The sequence below is a fragment of the Poromitra crassiceps genome (genome assembly GCF_964638095.1).
Source record: "Poromitra crassiceps genome assembly, chromosome: 7".
Taxonomy (NCBI): Eukaryota; Metazoa; Chordata; class Actinopteri; order Beryciformes; family Melamphaidae; genus Poromitra; species Poromitra crassiceps.
In genome coordinates, this window is record NC_139628.1 from 39,801,114 (window position 1) to 39,810,256 (window position 9,143).

General features: G+C 45.2%; 1 protein-coding gene across 1 annotated transcript in view; it reads left to right on the forward strand.

Moving 5' to 3' along the window:
- The window catches only part of LOC310779342 (pyruvate carboxylase, mitochondrial-like), a gene marked incomplete at its 3' end in the record, with an annotated part of 392,062 nt that overhangs the window by 234,029 nt on the left and 148,890 nt on the right, over positions 1-9,143 (forward strand). The gene's annotated exons all lie outside the window — the stretch shown is intronic.

The window sequence follows — 9,143 nt, forward strand, 5'->3', positions numbered from 1 at the left end:
ACCAAAACAATCTAGATGGATAAATAGGACTACAGGTAAGAAGAGGAAAAATATAGATGTGTAGCATTTTAGATGTTGCTTCTTCGCTCAAAGATTTTCTCATCTTCTTTGCTGAAGAGGATAAACATGCCGGAAGTGGGTTTTTTCCCATTGCGCTTTCACAATCCTTCCACCGTCTGCCATTATGAGAAATTTGAAGCATTATGTTTTGTGCCGTAAGCAATCAGCCTTTGTGCTGCTGACGGTGGGTTATCTGTCCCTCTGCCATTTGTGTTCAACAACAGTCCATGTCTCCACCTTAAAGCTTCAAAGCCATTTTGCCTTGTGATTGTTGCAGAGCTTGACTGATAAGAAAAACAAAGAGAAAACCATGTATAAGACCAACGTCTAGCACATTATTTATTGCCGTAGGGGTCATTCAGCTTAAAAGCTTTATCACAACCTTCCTATTAGACAATGTTTTAATATTTAAGCAAGGCTTGGCTTGAATTTCCATCCCATGTGATATGTACTGTATAAGTAGCCTGGCTGCTCAGGGTAGGCTCATTTCTTTGTGGCCATGATTTAAAAGCTAAAGTCAATGCATAAGAAAAATAATGGTATTAATCGTGAAAGATGCAGCATCACTTAATGCCATCCATGAGTGCAATATTAGTGTTATTTCTTTAATTACAAACAGTACTAGCACATAGACATATAGGGGTATTTATTGCATAATAAAAGACAAGCCATGGCATATCATATCTCTTTTGAATGGAACGTACTGATTTATTTCCAGTGGGCTGGAATTTCCCCACATACGCACAAACACACATCCATACAGTACTGTATGTATGCAATAATACATACAGCTGGAAGGTTCCAACTGCTTTTGGATGAATATATTAATATTAATGCACCTGGGGATTCCCTTCAGATGCAATATTGAGGGAATATTTTACTTGGGCTGACATGTTAAGACACATGAGTGGGACGTAGCTGTCAACCTCCATTATTGGCTGTCCTGACAATCTGCAGTCACGCCTCAGGCCTTATTTCCCATGAGTCTTGTTAGCATAATTGGAAATTGGCAAAAAACAAGTAATTGAAAACTAGACAGAAATGGCCAAAAGTGTGTGGCTCATATTGCTGTGGTTTCCAATATGGTGTGTATGTTGGAATAGGACGTTGAAGTGGACCATGCGTTGAAAATGGAAGCTCGTGATGTCAGCGCCATATTATTGACAACCGTATGATGGTTCATGAACTCATATGTGGACATACGTGCTAAAATGTGAAAAATGCCGTCTGATATATTGGCTTGACTGAGCTGACTGTTACACTAAAGTTCAATATGTACTTTTTTTTTTAAATGTTGCTTCATATCATCGGAAAATTGAACCTATAAATTGACTGTGAAGCTTTGTTTCATGTCCCTGAATGATGAATCGGCAGTAATAAAACAGGACAGCTGGAAGAAAAGCGAGGGTTGTATTTGCTTTATTATATGTAGTTTACTCAGACAGATGACATGCAAATATGGTAAAAGAACTGTCGTCTATTATGAGGAGTCTGTGTTGATGGCTGTTCTTTTCTCTTCCTGAACATCACAGAACAGCACGCGTTGACGCGTTGTGAAAATGGAATCTGTACTCTGAAATTACACTTGTGCTCCTTTTTCGATTTTCCAGGCAACATTAACCTGTTTTTAAGAGCATGTGCCGGTAAAATGAGAGCACTGTGCAAATCATTTTGAATAATGCACTGTAGAAAAGTAAAGGTGTCATTTTTGCATTATAAGTCAAAACCATAAACATTGGCACACCAAGGAAATTTTAGATGCTCACCCTTTTGCTTTTCAAATAAAAAAAATGAATAGCTCGTTTGGGTCTGGGTATTGATTCCTCCTCTGACTTGAATGCAGTTACAATGCAGTTAGAGAAACGGCCATCTTCAGCTCGCAAACTTTCCATTGCATCTTTTTAATGATCCAACTAAAATCTCCCTTTTTAAGGAGTTGAATTATGTCTTCTGATCATGTGCCCATAAAAATGTATTTTCTTTTTACTGGTTTTGTTCATTTCCTTTCAAAAGAACTCAGCATCTGTGAAGCTGTGCCTCTGTGAAATCTAGTGTAATATGGGCAGTTGTTAAAACAGTTTGGGTCGAGGCCAAGCTGTGGAGAATGCTTTCAGGTTTGGCCGGTCCCAGCAAAACTCAGTCATTCTGGACTCGAGTCTGGTCCCACTAACCCTAACCCAAAGAAATGTCATGTATTTGGAATCATCCAGTGTAAAGATCCTGGTACCAGTGACTGTTAGACTGCTTTGTAAACACTGACTTTGAAAAAGTTATTTCTTTATTTCCAAAACATTTGGAAAAGCCCATAAACCATAGCACCACATTGTTTCCTCTCAATATGAACATTTAGGCAAATACAATATCCAATATTAATATTGTTGGTGTTTTGCTCATCGGACTGATACCGTTCTATTAAAAAATGACCCGATGCCGATATGATTGCCGATATATTGTGCATCCCTAGTCAACATTTGCAGAACTGGTGGTTTCTGTTAGTCTTATGTTGTGGCACAGTGTATGTAGTAGCATACTGTGGATCTGCTTCCTATGAGAAGAGGTGTTGAGCTGCTTCCTATGATGAGAGGTGTTGAGGAGTGATTCATCATCAGTCAGCAGACTGCAGGGGAAAGCATCATACCTCGATCATAACTGCAAATAGCAGACAAGCTTTGGCTATTTGCTACATAACGGGCATTCAAAACATGCAAACCACACTGAAGGTGAGCTCACAGTGTGTGTGTTTGCATATATGCAGCATGTGTCAGAAAGTGAAAAAGGTAAGCAGGTTCGTGTGTGTGTGTGTGTGTGTGTGTGTTTGTGTTTGCACATTACTCAGCATTTTCTTTTCTTACAGTAATTAGTCACTTTGGGCCAGCACTTTGCCTCTGGCAAAGCAGCAGAGCTCATCACACGTGTCTGTGCATGCACGCACGCACGGATGCACGCACACACACACACACGCACGCACGCACGCACGCAGCTATTTTAGTGAAGACATTCATTGACATAATGCATTCCCTACTAGCCCCTAACCCTAACCTTAACCTAACACAACTAAATGATGTATCCTAGCCTAAACCCAATTCTAACCTAACCCTTCAAACCAAGTCTTAAGCCCTTCACACATGATCTGCAGTGAAACAGCTGTGCCCCCGCTGTGCCGTTGTTTCCTCTGAGGAGAGCGGTGCCTCCCAACTGTGCAGCGCTGCCCTCGGTGTTGCACACCGCTCGTATTTGCCACCGTGCGCTGCGCTCAAATTTCAAATTGTTTCACCTTTGACCTACTTACTGCTGACCTTCCTCCGCTCTAACTCGCAGTGAGAGAAGAGAAGGCAGCTTTACCCTTCAAACAGACCTTTGAATCAATTGAATGTCCTCAATTTCCTAAACATGTCCTCACTTACCAGGTATAAAACTCTTAATTGGTCCTCAATAAGACACACACACACACACACACACACACACACACACACACACACACACACACACACACACACTCTCTCTCTCTCTCTCTCTCTCTCTCTCTCTCTCGGTTTTAAATGCATCGATCAGTGGCCGACTCCTGTTTTGAAAGCCTGTGTGAAGTACAGTACAAGGCATAGACGGTCCATTGTGTGCTGCTGCTGTCCGTGGTGCTGAAATGGCTGCAGCAGCAGCAGCAGCACATTTGCTGCTCCTGCCTGCATGTTCTCTCTATCACACACAAAACCTTTCTAACTTTGCTCTCTTTTTACTCTCTCTGACACTGGAGACTACAGGGATCCGTCTCTCTCCTCTCCCCCGCCCCACTATCTCTCCTCCCTCCCCCCTCTCTCTCTCTCTCTCCTCCCTCCCCCCCTCTCTCTCTCTCTCCTCTCCCCCGCCCCACTATCTCTCCTCCCTCCCCCCTCTCTCTCTCTCTCCTCCCTCCCCCCCTCTCTCTCTCTCTCCTCTCCCCCGCCCCACTATCTCTCCTCCCTCCCCCCTCTCTCTCTATCTCTCCTCCCTCCCCCCCCTCTCTCTCCTCTCTCCTCTCCCCCACCCCACTATCTCTCCTCCCTCCCCCCCCCCTCTCTCTCTCTCTCCTCTTCCCCGCCCCACTATCTCTCCCCCCCCTCTCTCTCTCTCCTCTCCCCCGCCCCACTATCTCTCCTCCCTCCCCCCTCTCTCTCTCTCTCCTCTCCCCCGCCCCACTATCTCTCCTCCCTCCCCCCCTCTCTCTCTCTCTCCTCTCCCCCGCCCCACTATCTCTCCTCCCTCCCCCCTCTCTCTCTCTCCTCTCCCCCGCCCCACTATCTCCCCCCCCCCCTCTCTCTCTCTCCTCTCCCCCGCCCCACTATCTCTCCTCCCTCCCCCCTCTCTCTCTCTCTCCTCTCCCCCGCCCCACTATCTCTCCCCCCCCCTCTCTCTCTCTCACTCTCTCTCTCTCTGTCTGGGTGTTGAAGGGAAGGTGACCGTGACACAGCGTCCGCCCCACTTTTTTTAATATTGACACTTGAGTTCCAAATCAAATTGCCCTCTACCCTCAGTGTCAGACTGTCAGGACGAACTCACAGACACACTCTGTGTTTTTTCTTTTGCTCTGGCGTCGCTGCGTCGCTCTCAGATGAGGACGCCCTGTCTGGCGCGTGGGCGGGCAGGCGACAGGCAGCTTGGGGCGTGTGCGGCTTAAGAGGGAAGAGACCTTATTAACCTTTTTAGCGCGTTACTGCGCCACACGCATCAACCTCATTTCACCCTCTGTGGTTAAAGGCCATTTATCTGCCTGATAATAAATGGCGGCAAAGCACTTACATGACAGAAAATAACGCCAACGCAAACACTCTGAGCTCAATGTCTCTCTCTCTCTCTCTCTCTCTCTCTCTCTCTCTCTCTGCACACATGGAAAGACACACAGACTCAAAGCTTAACACAATGACCTCCCCGCATCTTCTGGTGGTTGTCCATTTATCCGGATTTGAAGGGCCGCCCCACTTCCCAGCAGGCGCGGACTGCATAATCGGGCACGTCGGGCAAATGCCCGGTGGCCTGGCCTGGCCTGGCCTGAAAAAAAAAAAAAAAAATTGGTGCTCGCAGTCAGGCCACTCACTGAACAGCAGGCCAGGCACCGCCTACTGGTTTACTAGTGGTTTTATTACTTTATTCAGGGTTAAAGTGGGTGCATCTCATTGTAAAATTGGACTCGGCCCAAATTGGGCTTCAAACGGCCCAAATTGGGCTTCAAACGGCCCAAATCTGGCTTCAAACGGCCCAAATCTGGCTTCAAATGGCCCAAATTGGGCTTCAAACGGCCCAAATTTTTCACCGTCGCCCTTCGGACACCGGCATGCGCGTCAGCCATATCGGCCTGGCCTGCTTGGTATCTAATGCCCAGCCTGAATTAGGATCCCAGTCTGCCCCTGCTTCCCAGTATGGCGCGCTTAATAAGCGGGTTTCCATATTTGTTCCTTGCTGCACCTGATTGGACGGACGCCGTTGTTGAACAGCCTTTGAACCGAAGAGGTAAAACGTGGCGGCTCGTTTCAAACTTTCTCTTCCTAATATGAAAATGGCTCGACGGCGACGCAATGTGTTTCTGAAAGCATTTGATGCCTACAGTAGGGCATCTAGAGTTCGGGCGGTGGCCAGTTGTGGTGCACCCACCTCATTTGCATAAAGTCGACTGGAGCTCAACTCGATGCAAATGAGGAGCCGGGCACCGCGCCGCTCCGTCTCTCCAAATGCCCCGCCTGCCCAACAATGCATTGCACGGCTGCCTTCAGTACACAATGAATGGGAAGCGTGGAAAAACCCGGATAAGTGGACCAGCAGCATTACCCCTTTATTTCTCTCGCTCTCCTTCCCTCATCAGCATCTATCTCTCTCTCTCTCTCTCTCTCTCTCTCTCTCTCTCTCGGTGTGTCAGCGTTCTGTCACATTTCCCGCTCTGCCTCTGCCTTCCTCTCCGCCTCCTTCACACGCTCCTTCCATCTTGGGCGATCAGCCTGTTTCACACGCTCCTTCCATCTTGGGCGATCAGCAGCGTCTGCAGATGGCTCGCCAGAAAATCAAAGCGCGAGGGGCGGGGCGAGAGAGGCAGACGAAAGCAGGGAGTGTAGGAGAGAGAGACGGGGGGGAAATGGAAGACATAGCTGTCTCTCTGGTTGCTTGCTGCTCTCTCTCTCCCTCCATTTCCAAGTGGTTTATGTCTATAAATCAGGGGTGCCCACCGTTTTCTTTTACCTTGCGAGTGAGTTTTAAATTGACTGGCCCAACATGGGGTGACAGGTAAGTTACAGGTTGTTCTGTTGTTGCCCCGATATCGCTTATTCTGTTTGTTTTGATTCAAAGGATGTTTGGGAAGTCCACAATCCCAAAACGTGATGCGTGACGCCAGGAAATGAAATAGGATGATGAGATACCCAAAGGTTCACAGCCCTCGTATCAGTGTTACAGTCTCTCCTTCTCTCTCTTACTGTTTGTCACTTCAGCTTTGTTCCACATTCTGTCTTGTCTCTTGTGTTCAGTCTTTTGTCTCATTATGTTTGTGTCTTTCTAAATGCATTCCTGTCTCTCCCCGCAGCTATTGATCTCTCTCCACCTCCTCCTCTCTCACTCTCTTCCACTTTCTCCTCCGTCTCTCCAGCTTCTTTTCCCCCCCTCATCAGTTTGTCATCCATTATTTTCTGTTTATCTCGTATCCTGTTTTAATGGCTTACCTCACCCGCACCTTCGGTCGACTCATCGGCTCACACACGAACAGCTCTTTGATCTTCACGCACGCACGCGCGGGCGCATGCACGCACGCACACACACACACACACACACACACAGACACACACACACACACACACACACACACACACACACACACACTCACTTATGAGCTTGACTTGGGCTTGAACATTTGAAAAGAGATAGAGTTCCATCCCAAAATGTCTTTCCAAAGTTGAACTGATCAAGGAACTGTTTTGGTTCATCCAGAACCAGTTAACACCCCCAAATCCTCTGCTGATAATAAACAACTAGCAATTGATGATGTACTATAAGCTGCATTGACTCAGACAAATAATAATAATAATAATAATAATAATAATAATAATAATAATAATAATAATAATAATAATAATAATAATAATGATAATTGTAAATTATTTTCACACATGCACTCTAAACAGACATAAAAGCTTGATGTTTTGTGCATACACACACACACACACACACACACACACACACACACACACTGTAGATACACTCACTCTCTTGCTGTGAATCAAGCCCATCTCAATTCCATATATGTAGTTTTATTATTTATAATATCAAGTCCAGAGAACAATATTGACTTTGGCAAAATCAAATGAAAACAGAAAGGAAACAACAGTAATGTTTAAAAGTCATTATTAATAATGTCATTGGCTCTCTGTTTATAGGCATCTGTTGTATGTGTGTGTGTGTGTGTGTGTGTGTGTGTGTGTGTGTGTGTGTGTGTGTGTGTGTGTGTGTGTGTGTGTTTTGTGGTGTCTGTGTTTGCCAGCTTGTGTGCTTTGTGCTGTGTGTGCTTCTCTATTGTCAGTTTGTGCTGTGTGTGTGCTTTTTCAATGTCAGTATTTCTTCTCTCTTTTTTTGCTCCCCCCCCCCCATCATAATCAACAGTTTATTTTCTAATCATGGAAGATTGTTTGTCCAAAACAAAACAAAAATCACACTTTTTTTTTATCTTACTGTATTTGATCCTAACATCATTCCCCGAAAACTTTGAAAAACAGAAACACATGGCGCGACAAGTAACATCATTTTATATATATATATATATACTTTCCAGTTTTCGCTTTTGATTTTGATTTTTTTTTTTCTATCTTGTCAAGAAGTCTCTGTGTCTTTGTGGTCTGTGCCAGTGAAACAGTCCCATAATACCTTTTACCAAAGTCTCCTGATGAACAGTCTATATAGAGTGAGTGGTTTCCATGGTGCTTCCGTCAAGAAGATTTTTTTTTTTTTCTTTTTTAATGCTTCCTTTCCAAAAACATTTGCTGACTGGTTGAAAAGTGAATTCACGTGGGACAACTGAGTCTGTGATGTCACAAAAAATGAGTTTTGATTCAGACTTTACTCCCCCTAACGGTTGGCACTTTCTGACCAAGCTGCAATAGTGATGTTATTCTGAAAATCTCAACTTTGAATCCAAGTCTTACCCTAAACAACACTTTCACTGGACCTTAATGTCCATTCACAATATTGGAGATCTATTTCAAAGGGAGTGATCAATTCTTGACACCCACCCCCACCCGCCCCGTTACAGCATGGACAGAAAGTGATTAACCTTTTTTCTCCACTTGTGCAGTCAGGTTGATTGGGTTGCCTCATACACACATACAGTACATACACACATACATACATACATACATACATTCATTTACATGTACACACACACAAACACCTCCCCCTTTCCTTGTGAGTCATCAGTGCATGCACAGTTATGCATCCATTTTAATCCAATCGTTTGGTCCATTACCATCTGACATCCAATAAGATCGTGTCTCACCGACACACACACACACGCACGCACGCGCGCGCGCGCTCTCCATCATATCCTTGGGGCTCTTCTATTTTGTAATCCATATCGACTCCATTGTAATCCCAATCTCTCTTTCTCTTCATAATGTCAGCGCCCGGCTCGTGCTTTCCGCGCCGCATCGATCGATTGCGTCCGATGTGCCCGACTCTGTATTTATGTTCTCGTAATCCGCAGGCGAGCCCGTGCCAGAATCATTGTCCCGCCACAGAGGACACATAAAAGTCACATTCATTGTGTTCGGGGGGGGAAAGAGTTTCCAAAATGGGCCGCCATTATCGGAGACAGAAAAAAAAAGAGGGGGAAAAAAAACGACAACAAAAACAGAAACGCGTCGTCCAAATCTTTTCTTTTCCGTTACGTTTTCGTCTGAGAAGAGGCTTTTGCCAGTATTATTGATGGTTTTGTTTGTTTTGATCGGAGTAAACCCTCGTGTTGTTTTGGAGGCTGGGGGCTCTGGAGAGATGGATGGTCTGGTTCTATTAGTGTATAGACGTTACTGAGATCCTCACTGAGCTCACATCTCTGTCTCTTGGCTGTCTTAACCTTCGCT